Consider the following 13,250-nt stretch of genomic DNA (forward strand, 5'->3'; position numbering starts at 1 on the left):
TGAGCTCCATGCAATATTAAAGAATGCAAAATTAGTCTGCGAGACAGGATGCGCTTAGAGCACCATTGGTGACTGACCTACCAAGGGTACCATGGGAAATAAGCAGCCTGGGCATGCAATTGGAACACAGACCATTGGATATTGTTCCCCCTATCCAACCTATCCATCACTTACTCCATAACATGTTAATTCTCCTCTAGACCATGAGCGATCCACAGGGGAAACCTATACAACCAGAGGGGACGGTGGACGTATTGACCATATTACCATGACGACCATTTACAATGTACAATCTCGTCAAACTCTGGTGGGTTTCACAAAAAATGGTCACTACTTCAGTGTAGTGAACTAATAGCCTACACAAGGATTTATATTTGGGGCACTGATTAGCGATTCAATAAACACTGATGAGCAAAGTGCAACATCATTCTGTAGCATAACATCAGCAAATCTGCTGGATATATCCAGGTATCTTGAGTCAGCCTTTGTTCTGATTAGCTATCCTTCCATATTTGTTTCCCACTCCAAATGGATGCACATTTAAAATGGCAACCCTGGGACTCATTTCTTTAATAAAGTTCAAAACAATTCCGTTCAAAACAGTTCAAAAACCAATTGAGAGGCTCATGAAAAACATTCTCGATTGAGTGCTTGTAACGGTACATATAGTAGGTGAAACAAATTAGCTATCAGAGCTGGTATTAAGTCTTTAGGGGCATGTCCAAGTTAAGTCTCAAGTAATATAAGACAACTCCACGTCAACTCACATTAAGTGTCAAGTCCTTGAGGGCAAGTACACATCAAGTCACAAGGTTGCATAAGCAAATTACAAGTCAATATGCCAGTCTTTACTACTATTACAGGAAACGACTTAGCATTTTTTTAAAGTAGCGTTTTACATACAGTAGCTGAATGAGGCCAAGCTATTTCGGTGCATAGGTCACAATTAAAAATCAATGGTGTGTTGCTAAGCAAGACGATATTGTTACTGAAGTCGAGTCTTACATAAGTCCAGTCCCATAGCAAATCAAATCTCAGTCTTAAAGCCTCATTTTTTGTGACTTCAGTCTGACTTGAGTGCAACTATCAAGTCTTCAGTCTCCAATTCTGGTAGCAACTGAAAAGAGAAGAAACTATTTGCAAATTTTCCCTTAATACATAAATATTACAACAAAGTGTGAGAAAAGACTTGGATGGCATCAGCACAAGTAAAATACTGGAAGTCTGTAACAGGGACCGGAGAGGGGGTGGGGGGTATTACAGGCTGAGGTCGGAGGAGCACTTAACACTGTAGGAGAATGTTCCAGGTTGTGGGGGTGTGTAGTGTTAACGAAGGGGGCAAGTCAGTATGAGATCAGCCCTCACCTTGGAACATGACGGGGTCTGGTTTTACTGCAGCTCTTAGTGTCACTGAGGTGGTGTGGGGGGATAGACAGACAGATACTGTAGATGCACAGATAGATAGCTAGATAGATGGATAAAATACTCACGAGACTATGTGTACATGTGTACATCACGGGGGAAGAAAGCAGGAAGAAGGAGCAGTGAGAAAGAGCGGGGAACAAGAAGAGGAGGCGGAGGGTGAGTGTACAGTCCAGCGCTGTCTTTTATAGCCCCATTCCAGTAGATGAGCAGCATCAATCTTTACCTCGCCACTGGGATAAGGCCTGGCGGCTGCTATCAGCGGGCTGCAGGGGGTTGGGAGGGCGGATATAAAACACACACACACACACACACACACACACACACACACACACACACACACACACACACACACACACACACACACACACACACACACACATACATACTGTGTACATGCATGCCTGCAGACAGACAGTAAAACACACAAGAATCATGGACACACAAGCTCACAGTTCATAGTATATAGAAATCCTCGCATCCTGAGTCCTGCGTGTGGTCAGGTTTAAGCAATAGAAAGACTTTAAATGTTAATAAAATAAACATGTTGTGTCTTGTGCTTCAAGTCACTGTTTACTTTGATGAAATCAAACCAAGACAACCATTTTTGCTAAACATGGTGGAGTTGTGGATATTTTATTGGAAAAATGAGATATATATATATATATATATATATATATATATATATATATATAAAAAAAAACAAAACACACTGCCAGTGGACGTTTGCTGATATATTTTGCAACTTGGCAACTTTAATTCAGGCGGCATTCCATTTCTCTCTAAACATATTATCTGTTGTGAATGTGTAGTATAGAAACATAATTTCTAGGATACAAGGTTGCTCTGTCTCACACACACACACACACACACACACACACACACACACATAGACACACATACAGTAAGCATGAACAGACATGTGTCCCTGTAAATGGACATGCAAAACAAGAAGGCAGATGTACAAGCATGCAGCTCATTTACACACACACACACACACACACACACACACACCTACGCACGCACGCGCATGCACAAACACACACACAATCATACAGAAACAAACATTTCAGTAACAGACGAACTTCACAACATACAGGAAGAGCAATGTTTTCACGTTTCAAGAACATTTAATCACATACCAGTGTCATTTTCCAGCACAACACATCTTTAGTCAAAAACAAACATATCTTAAGACATTTGCCTTGAGACACTTTTGTGTACATGTAGCAAATTAATAAAGCAGGAGAGAGGTTGGTGTGAATGGTGGTGGTGGTGGTGTGGTGTTATGTTGTGGGGAGAAGGAGGGAACCAACACACAGCAAAATAGAAAATGTTTTGAATTATACATTCCTGCCATCAGTGACAAATTGCGAGAGGGATTTGTCATAAATCATAAGCGTGCTGCACTGCCTACCAAGAGAATTGCTTGGTGGGCAGCAGCCTGAGATTTAGGAGTGTGTTGTTGCCTAGTCTGGAGCCCCAGCCTGCAGCCACACCTCGACCAGATACTCTCCTATGAGGTATATGTTATTTTCAACACATATCAACTGATAGTATTCTTGCTCATTTTTTCTGTTTTGCTCTTTTGTCAGCAGTTTATGTACAGATTTTTTCTTTCATCAAAACCATGCATGGTTTCCCGTGTCCTGTTGAGCAGTTGTACACAGTAGACTTATTTTTGATTATGTGCAGGAACATGTTTTACTTTCATAACAGACTGCATTTTGAGAAAGTTATTTTATTTTATTTTAGTGTTACTTTCCAAAAAGTACATTTTAATTACTGTCTCATGCTGTTGGACTATTTTGTATTACAGCTGTCAACAGCCTTAGCTCTATTTATCTACAACCAGCTGTAAACTGCAGTATACAGTATGTAGTCATGGACTAACGCAACCTTTTCCAGAAAACCCAAAGATCTGCATTTTGGTGCATTTATTTTTTAGAGGAAGAGATCATGAAACTAGGAAGTTGCTTCTTTATAATCATCAGAAAGGTGTAAAAGATAGTCTGTAAAAGTATCTGGAGCATTTTAGGGTTTTTATCAAGCTATATTGACAATGTGCATGTGTTATTTTGTGCACGTGTGGTCAACTAATGCTGGGTAAATTCCTTTTAAAGAAGCACACCTTTGCAAAGACAGAATATATTAATATTTTAACACGTCTTTAAAAATGATACAACAAAAAAAGGACGATTTAGTATTTTCTATAACCTATATATATAACCTACAGTACTTCCACTCTTCACAGATACACAACATTTAGCTCACAGGACAAAACATCAGTCACAAATCCTAGAAGCAACATCAGCAAATAACACTACAGCAGCCTGTTCTTTCTGTTTTGACTTATGACTAACAGTCATGACTTTCACCCAGTGGTGTTTGCACTGCTCTGGTTTTGGGAATGCTGGAGAGACTCTGGACAATGTCTCATGTCTGGAGCATGTTCTAAGGGCCAGACACACCTTTAGACAAAAAGCTGGTAAAGCTCACAAAGAGGTGGCCAAAAACATAAGCAGAGGAAGACTCCATCCATCATGGCAGCTAAACAAACAGGAGAAACAAAGAAACCGGGCAGGGCACAGAGAGCAGAGATGACCACGTCTTGTAAGCTGTGTGTGTGTGTGTGTGTGTGTGTGTGTGTGTGTGTGTGTGTGTGTGTGTGTGTGTGTGTGTGTGTGTGTGTGTGTGTGTGTGTGTGTGTGTGTGTGTGTGTGTGTGTGTGATGCACACAGTTGCTGGGACCATCAAATAATACTGTATGTTTAAATGCATGTGTATTTGTGCGTGTGGTCCCTGCTCTGAATGTGGACAATTACGTAAGGGTGTGTGTAGGGTGGCAATGTAATGTTCAAAGCGGAATCTGATTGGGTTAAAAATGAGTGTGTGAGGAGTAAAACATGCTGCCAGGGTGTTGTGTTAATGTTGTAAGTTTGTATGATTAAAATCAAAGGTAATTTTGGTTATGTGTGTATGACTTTAAATGCCAGGTTTCACAAAATGGTTTGAAATAAATCTGCAACGTTTTCTTGTTTAACCAAAGCCTGCGACTAATCCAGAAAGCAAGTTGAGTCTGCACACTGAATAATTGCAACAATAAATTGTATCACCACAAACAACTGGGTGACATTTTAAGCTGTGTCAAGTGGATTTCAACGAGTTGTGTGAACTATTTCTGCAGGTGGTCTGGCTCAACCTGCGAGAGGGGACACTCTGGGATGCGCCAGATGTCTCTCTCGCGATCTCTGCTATCGGGGCTTAGAGCCACCCAGGACAGTTGTGATTCGTTTTAAGAAATACAAACAAGCTAGATTGTTTTTCCCCTATCCATGAATAGATAGGTGGTGTAGCCAGACCATAGTCCTTCACTGACACAGTGCTGTAGATACAGGTCTGATAGTCCCACTGCATCCATGGTCAGTCAAAAAAGCCATCCACAATGACCGCACACTAGAATTTGAGTGTTAGAGTGGCTAGTTCCCAGCACCCAGTGGTTAACACTGAACGTCTGTTGTCAATAAATAAATCACAGATGAAGTCAGACTCCCGTATTTACACAGTGATTAAAACTCACGAGCCGAGGCGCTTAAACGAACCTAAACAAAACAAATGAGTGCAAAGGTTTCCCACACACATGTACTTGTAAGGTACACACGTGTACGTGGACGAACGCTGGGTAATCTTAAAGAAACACACATGCGCAGGCATTTACAGAGAGCTGAGAAGCAAGAACACATATAGAAAGCAAAAACTGAAATATGTTGCCTAAAAAGTCAACTCTCTTCTCTCTCATCCCTATAGACACTGGACCACACTGTAGAAAATTACAGCAAAAAATAAGCAACATAGCGGGGCAATCCTGCTGTCTTCGCTATACATTTTAAAATAAGAAATCATAGGTTTTTATTTTAAAAGTCTTGCATTGAAAATGTCACTTAAGTAAAAGTAAGTAAGTATCATCAGGAAAAATGTACTTAAAGTATTAAAAGTAAAAGTACTCAATGGAGAAAAGTCCTCACATTTTAGAAACTGGAAACAATAAAAACAGTCTAAGTAAGTGTTTAATTGACTAATTATGTCCGCTATACTTCTAGGCCTATATATTATTGGGTAGTTTAATTTATAATAAAACATCATATTTTATAAACTACATGTGTTTTGTGTGCAAACATCTTCATTTGTAAAGCAACTTGTAACTAAAACAGATGTCAGATAAATGTAGTGGAGTAAAAAGTACAATATTTCTCTCTAAACCGTATTTGAGTAGAAGTAGAAAGTGGCATGAAAAGAAAAGACTCAAGTAAAGTACAAGTACCTCAAATTTGTACTTAAGTACAGTACTTGAGTAAATTAGTTACATTCCACCACTGGTTTTAGGGATGGGAATGTGTGTTTCTTGTCTTCTGCCCCTAATTGTGTTCAAGACTGTTGATATAATCCTGTTTTCTTTTTTTTTTTATAGCAGCCACAAGCTTTACCATTCATCATAATTTGATTATGAACTATCAATAGCAACATAGCTGTGTTCCTGATTTGCAGGCAAAGCCAAATCTCAAGCAGCTGCAGCAGTGTCAGCCTTCAAACTGCAAAACCCCAGAAATCATGTAACATGACAGGATACCAGAGGGGAGTGGATCCAACACCAGTGAGTCCAGCTGTGTCACTGCTGTTGAGGAGACAGTTTGTACTTTTCTCTTTAGTTGTGATTTATGCTAAATTCCAACACGAGTGTGTTGGAGTTAATTTCAGTTTCCCTGTGAAAGCTCTTCCAAGCCTGAGCTGGGGGTTTGAGTTTCCACTTGGGCACACAAATGCACTCATCATGGTCTTTGGAAGTTTTCAGAAAAAGATAAAGTACGTGACCAGATGACACTTCAGATTATTACTCGCAGTAAAGAACTTCTACACAAAAGATGAAAACATCGAGGCACTGCACTTGAAAGCAGGTTTTTATCGAAGACCGTTTCTAAGCTAATCAAACATATTGCTCAAAAATTAAATATTGTTTATATTGAAGAACTGCTGCTAAAAGTCTGCACAACTTTCAACCAGACTGTCACCTCCTGAGACAGAATTTGATGAGAAAAGCGCAGACTGGCAGATGGGAATATCACACAGAGCTTTGAATTAACGTCCCTGGGTAAATAACTGACTGCAACACACAACACACCTTCAAACCGCCCAATCGCTCTGACTCAATCTCCGCTCAAAGCCTCATCCAAGAGCACATCTCGCTAACTATCAGAGAGAAAATCAAATATTTTGTTTTGAGCTTTACTAATATCAGCGTTTTTTTACTCCACCCTTAATGGCATTTTTATTGATCGGTTTCTTAATGGCTGGCCCCATATATTTGACGGCACTCATTTAAAGTAGAAGTGAGTAATAGCTGTCTGAGGGAAGGCCGTAAACCTGTGTGTGTGTGTGTGTGTGTGTTTTTTTTTTTTATCGTATTCTGTCATTGGGGGTATGGAAGGAAGGGAGGAGATGGATAAAGAGAGGAAGGAGGAGAGGAGAAGAGATGGAGTTTTTAAATTTACTGAGCACAGGAGAGCAGGGAGAGAAAAGGGAGACTTTAGAAAAGGGGCTGAAGGATAAGCAGTAAAAACACATTTTCCATACGTAACAAAATTTGTACAAAAGCATTTCTGCAAACGCACCCCATTTCGCCGAAACACACTCATACATCACCTCTCTGCTTTCGCAAACAAACCACACAACCCCCTTTCTGTCCCTTCCTTCATCTCTCTCTCTCTCTCCATCCCTCCATCCCTCTCAGGTCATCAGCGAGCGAAACCACAACAAAGGGGGGGCGTTGCCGCGGTGACCTTGGCTGTGACATCATGTGGCGGCAGAAAGAAATGAAGCCATTAGGCCGAGGCAGCGCTTGCCCATAAATCAGACTGTTTCCAATAAGCTGCCTTAATGGTCATCCATCACCCCGCCAGCCAGCGCCCTCCGCACCCAACCGCCTGGGGAACGGCTACAGGGACGTAGGGGAGGGGGGGGGGGGTAATAATGGGGGAGAGAGAGAGAGAGAGAGAGAGAGGAGAAACAGCCCGGATAAAATCTGGGGGATATGGTAGGAGAAAATAAGAGGAGTAAAAGGGATGTGGGAAAGACAGGAAGGTGAGGAACCAAGCAAAGACGAAGAAAGGGTTTGGGGAGAGAGATAAGGGGTTGAAGGAGAGATGTCAGAATGTGAGGAGGGGGTAGAGAGATGGGATAAGATGTAGGAACGGAGAGTCAAAATAGGCTAATGACAGAGGCCGTAGGTAAAAAAAGCGATGGAGAGTAGAAACAAAGGGAGCAGAGGAGGGAGATATAGGCTGAGAAAAAAGGAAAGATGTAAGAAGAAGAAGAAGAGTTTTAATGAGAGGGGACAGATATGGAGAGAAGGGGGGAAACTTGGGGGATAGAAATTTGGGGAGGGAATGAAGGAGAGAGAAGCTGCGAGAGGAGGGAGAAGAGCCAGTAAAATGAGAGAAGGAAGTGATGAGGGGTCTGGAGAAAGACAAGGGGAGAGGCACAGCAAGTAAATATCAGAAGGATAAAGTTATCGGAGGGAGTGTGGAGAGAGGGAATGATATTCGCTGGCTCCACCTAAATGTGTTATACAAAATGGGATGTATTAAATTAGACCAGATGCTTTTATTTCTTTTAACCTTTATTTATTCAGGGGAGGTTCAATGATCACATTCACACAGTTCCACATTCATACCTGGAAGCTGCCCAGTACAACCACAGTCTGATCTGCTGGCCACTGAGCAGCTCCACTGGAGCGGTTGGGGTTAAGGGCCTTGCTCAAGGGCACCTCAGTTGTGGTAACCACTGCTTCATAGTCCCACAGTGCCAGTCTAGGTGTAGTGCATTAACTGCTGTTCATCTTTTCATGATCACCACATTATTCACTCAGTGTATTGTCAATAATAATATATCAACTTTATGAATTTACTGCTGTATCTTTCCAACAATATGTCCAGACAAGAATGTCAATACTGAACGTTCCACAACAATGTTTTTTTTTTTTACAAAATCTGCATATGGCACATGTAGTAGCCTAAAGGTAAAGATAATGGTCATTGCAAATACCAGGTAAATGATGGAGGGATAGGCGACTAAGACGATTGGTTATGGTTTGAGAAAGCACACGTTAATTGCAAGTCTGTGGCACAAACTCCGGTCAATCACATGAAAGTCATATGTGCCAGCCCATTTTCCAACTTTAAACACTTTTGTTATTTGACCAGGTCAGACTACACATTATAACAGTTATTTCATTATATTATACTATACTATTATACTAGTTCTGTTCAAGCATAACGTGACCCTTTTTCACAAGCCCATAAATGATGCAAATTCAGGTCTTAAATTAAAAATAAATTAGTTTTGCCTCAGTTGTAAAATGAAATCAGCCGGGTAGCAGAAATGTAATTTATGAATGTCAGTCCAGGTAGGCATGCTAATACTACCTCAAAAACTAATATGTACTTCCCTATTGGCAGTTGAAGTTTTCCTACTTTTTGTGTCATTTTGTTTCTGTCATTCTTGAATTAATTTGCTAAAACTTTTTCCTCTGGGTGCATTTTTTTCTCATGTCACTACATATTCCATTCATTAACATATTTATTTGTTCCAATGCAGCTGACAGCAATTTATAAATTGCAACATTTAAAACGTTAGCGAATATTCACAATTCAGATGGAAAATTACAGCAGTTAGAAAAAATACATATAAAAACCCCACAGAGTGAAGAAGCATATCACATGAAAACATCCTTGTGCTGTGGAAACATCCATGTGTGCCAAACCCCAAGCCCCTGGTAGCTAACCATTGCTGCAGGAATTACTCCACACACCCAGTAGTCATGTCATCAGGAACCTGGTGTAACCGGCCCTGTTTGCAGCCCACACCACACCGGCCTCGCGCTGAAAGCTTTAATGTAAGTTATGATGCCTGGAGACTGCAATTGTGGTTAAGCATCCTTATTTTTTCACATTGGTTTGTTTTCCATCCTTTCTTTTGCTCAAGATTTGTTCCTGATCCCGGCCTTATTTTCTAAATATTCTGGCACTTTTTTGTTCTCTCTTCACTTCATATCTTATTATTTAATTTCCCTTCTCCACCTCTCTCGCCACGCTATCTTTCTTTTCTCTTTTTACTCTCTCTGAGTCGGTGTGTGTGTGTTTGACCATATTCTCAAGGAAAGCGAGAGCCAATTTTGGCCAGAATCAACTCACCCAAAAGTCACTTTACAAGCCATGCTCTTATGAGCCCTGTAAATGTAAGCTGAAAAATGATGTGTGTGGCACGGCTCTCCTCTTAGGTTTCCCCAAGTACAGCGGCCAAATTGTTTTCACTAGGCATTACGAAAGGGATTATCCATCATTTTGAATGAGCTCTGTAATTGGGATTACAGGAGCAAAAGTGCAAAAATTGACGTTTAGAGTGATAGCATTACAAGTGGGTCTTTCAGATGAAATGAGAGGGTGAGTGTGTACTGTAGTGCATTTCGGTATGTTTAGTTAACGCTGCGTAGCTCTGTGTGTGTGTGTGTGTGTGTGTGTGTGTGTGTGTGTGTGTGTGTGTGTGTGTGTGTGTGTGTGTGTGTGTGTGTGTGTGTGTGTGTGTGTGTGTGTGTGTGTGTGTGTGTGTGTATGCCCTTTGAGGCCCATGTCTTTGTATATACATATATTAATTGGTATGTGTCTGAAAATATATGAATTTATGTCTGTATGTTTTTGTATTGTGGGAGCATATGCAGGCCCTCTGGGTGTTTGTGTATTTATGCAGTGTTGTGTCTGCTGTATATATACAGTATATAATTGTGTATATTTGTATTTCTATCATATGGCTGTCTCTAAGTGTGTTACTTAAGGTTTATTCAATAAGGTTTACAATACAATCATCAAAGCTTTGAGAGTATTATGACGCTTAAACCATGGGCACCTGCCTGCAAACTGTTATATGTATTCAGATTCAATTGCAGTTGTTAATTAAGTTATATCAACATTATTTGTTGTTAACATACTGTTACTTTAGAGCCATGTTGACAGAGTGGGAAGTACAAGAAAACCTATCTCTCACATATGGTCATAAAAAAAATAAAAGATGAAATTTGTGTTTATTCATTTAAATCGAGTTGTTTAAATTGTATTTGTTTAATTATTTAAATGAATTTGTATTTGTTATAATTTTGTGTACTGCTCTTATTTTGACTTTTATATTGTTTACCCACATTTTATATTGTTTTTAGTATCAGGGAGTGCCATCATAATTCCGCTGTATTGTTGTCTTGCACAGTAGTATAATGACAATAAAGGTTCTTATCTAATCATATCTCATGGTCATCCCCACTTCTTGTCTTGTAATCACACCAGATAAATGTAAATTGAGCACAAATTAGCAAATTTTATCATCTTACATATTTGTAGAGCTTGTAATCAAGTGCAACTACATACAAACCAAGTAATAGCAGTAGTAGCAGTAATAGTAATAGCCTCTTTGTAATTAGCTACATTGATAGTGTTAATATTTGACTACCCATATTTAGATGGGTTGTTGACACAACTGTTGCTGACTTGAACAGTTTCTCTCACTTGGCTGCTCATAATTACTGTCTGTCCGATATGACATAATCACAGCATGTAGTTCAATAGCTTTAGAAGCAATGCTGCTTGTGTAAATGAACATTGGAAAATACCAAACAGCTGATAGCAAGGAAGTATTTTAATAAATACAAGTACAGGAGGCTTATAATCTGAAAACACTTTTAAATTGAAACCTCATTGAACACATAAAGACAAATGTGATTATGTGAGAATAGAGAAAAGCGCTGGATCCTGCGAAAATATATGACTTATTATTGATTATCTTTCCAGCAGAGATACACATGCTAGCTCTATCGCTCTCCCTAGTGCATCAATTAGGAATGACACTCATCAAGGTAAATGAATACATAATTCCTTCTCTGTGTGTATTTCTTTCCGCAAATATATGTAGCTGAAGTGGGACCCTCTGTATGCCTCTGTATGCGTGTGTGTTTGTGTGCGTGCGTGCGTGCGCGCGTGTGTGTGTGTGTGTGTGTGTGTGTGTGTGTGTGTGTGTGTTGTGTGTGTGTGTGTGTGTGTGTGTGTGTGTGTGTGAGTGAGTGCTCAGCTGTGGAGTGTGTGTACAGAGCAGGCAGGCAGACAAACACAAGCCCAGCGGGTACTATTTTATTCATGGTGGGTAATCCCTGCTCTGCACCTCCTTAATCTGCTGCCATGGAGCGTTTGCCCAGAGTTCAGCCCCACTCCACTTCCTCCTACCCGCTCTCACAGTTTCTCTGACTTTCACTTTGACTCTCAGACTGTAAAGTCTGATTCTCGTTTCTCCCATGTGACAGAAATCTGATGGTTTCTAATACGTTTGTCCTCATGTTTTCAGTTTGTAGACAGGTTGTACACAGTGAAAGATGACCTGCTGCATTTGAAATCTAGGTTTGAAAATTCAAATCAGAATGTCATAGATTTAGTGATAGCAGAGAGTGTTATAAAGTGGTGGAATTTAACTAAGTACATTTACTCAAGTACTGTATTTAAGTACAATTTTGAGGTACAGTATGTGTACTTTACTACTACTATTTTATAGTACTTTATACATCTACTTCTACTCCACTACATTTTAGAGGCAAATATTGTACTTTCTAATCCACAGTTTAGTAACTTACATATTATTATTACAAGAATATAAATCAACTAATAAATTATGATGTATTAATATAGGTTAGGATACCCAGCAGTATATAAAGTATATTTTTGTTGCTGCCCCAGTCAATAGCAGTACATTGCTTTGCTTCCGTGTCGGTACTCCGGTCTGTTTTTCCAAACTAGAGATGTGCTGACCGCAATCTACTGTAGCTAATGCAGTGACTATGCATAAGTACCTTGTACAACCCCACTTTAAATGCTTTGCACTTTGCAAATCCTTGGCACTGCTCTCTTTGCACTCAAAGATGAATTAATTGTTAATTTTTTTTCAAATAACTGTCTGTTGATTAACTAATCAAAAGACAATTGTTTCTTACTGATTGATTATTCCACTGATCATTTCAGCACTAGTGATCAGTCATCATTGGCATGAATAACGAAGAGTTACAAGAATGAAATCAAAGACAAATAGCCAACATGATGCCTGAATTCAGTCAAAACTGGAAGGAAACAAAGCTTTACTGAAATGTGTTCAAAATAAGCCAAGAAGTCAAGGAACAAAAACAGATGTTACAGTATGTCTGCCCAGTGCCCACATGTCTGTTCAACATTTGTGTTGGTTTGTATTACTATTGGATGTGGCTTCTGTGCTAGAATACATACAAACAGTGATCCAAAACTATCAGAAGTGGAGAGCACCTTAAGAAAAGAGCATGAAGGCTTGAGGCCTGCAGCGTTAGCTTTTTATTCTCCCCTTTTTCTCTCAACCACACTTTTTCCTTTCTCTCATCTCTCTAGGCACCAGTCTTTAGTTATTATCCCCCTTACACACACATACACACACACACACACACACACACACACACACACACACACACACACACACAGGGGACCTCGGTGGCCCTTCTCAGCTGGTACAGAGCCCCATATGCTCTAACTCCTGTTGTTATTGTTGTTGTTTGGCTCCCCGGCTCATTTGACGTGTGGACCCATGACAGTGTCCAGGACCCCTTCCAAGTCCTGTCTGGTGCCCCTTTGAGTGTGTATCTGTGTGTGTGTGTGTGTGTGTGTGTGTGTGTGTGTGTGTGTGTGTGTGTGTGTGTGTGTGTGTGTGTGTGTGTGTGTGTGTGT

The sequence above is a fragment of the Perca fluviatilis genome, chromosome 19 (genome assembly GCF_010015445.1).
Source record: "Perca fluviatilis chromosome 19, GENO_Pfluv_1.0, whole genome shotgun sequence".
NCBI classification, from domain to species: Eukaryota; Metazoa; Chordata; class Actinopteri; order Perciformes; family Percidae; genus Perca; species Perca fluviatilis.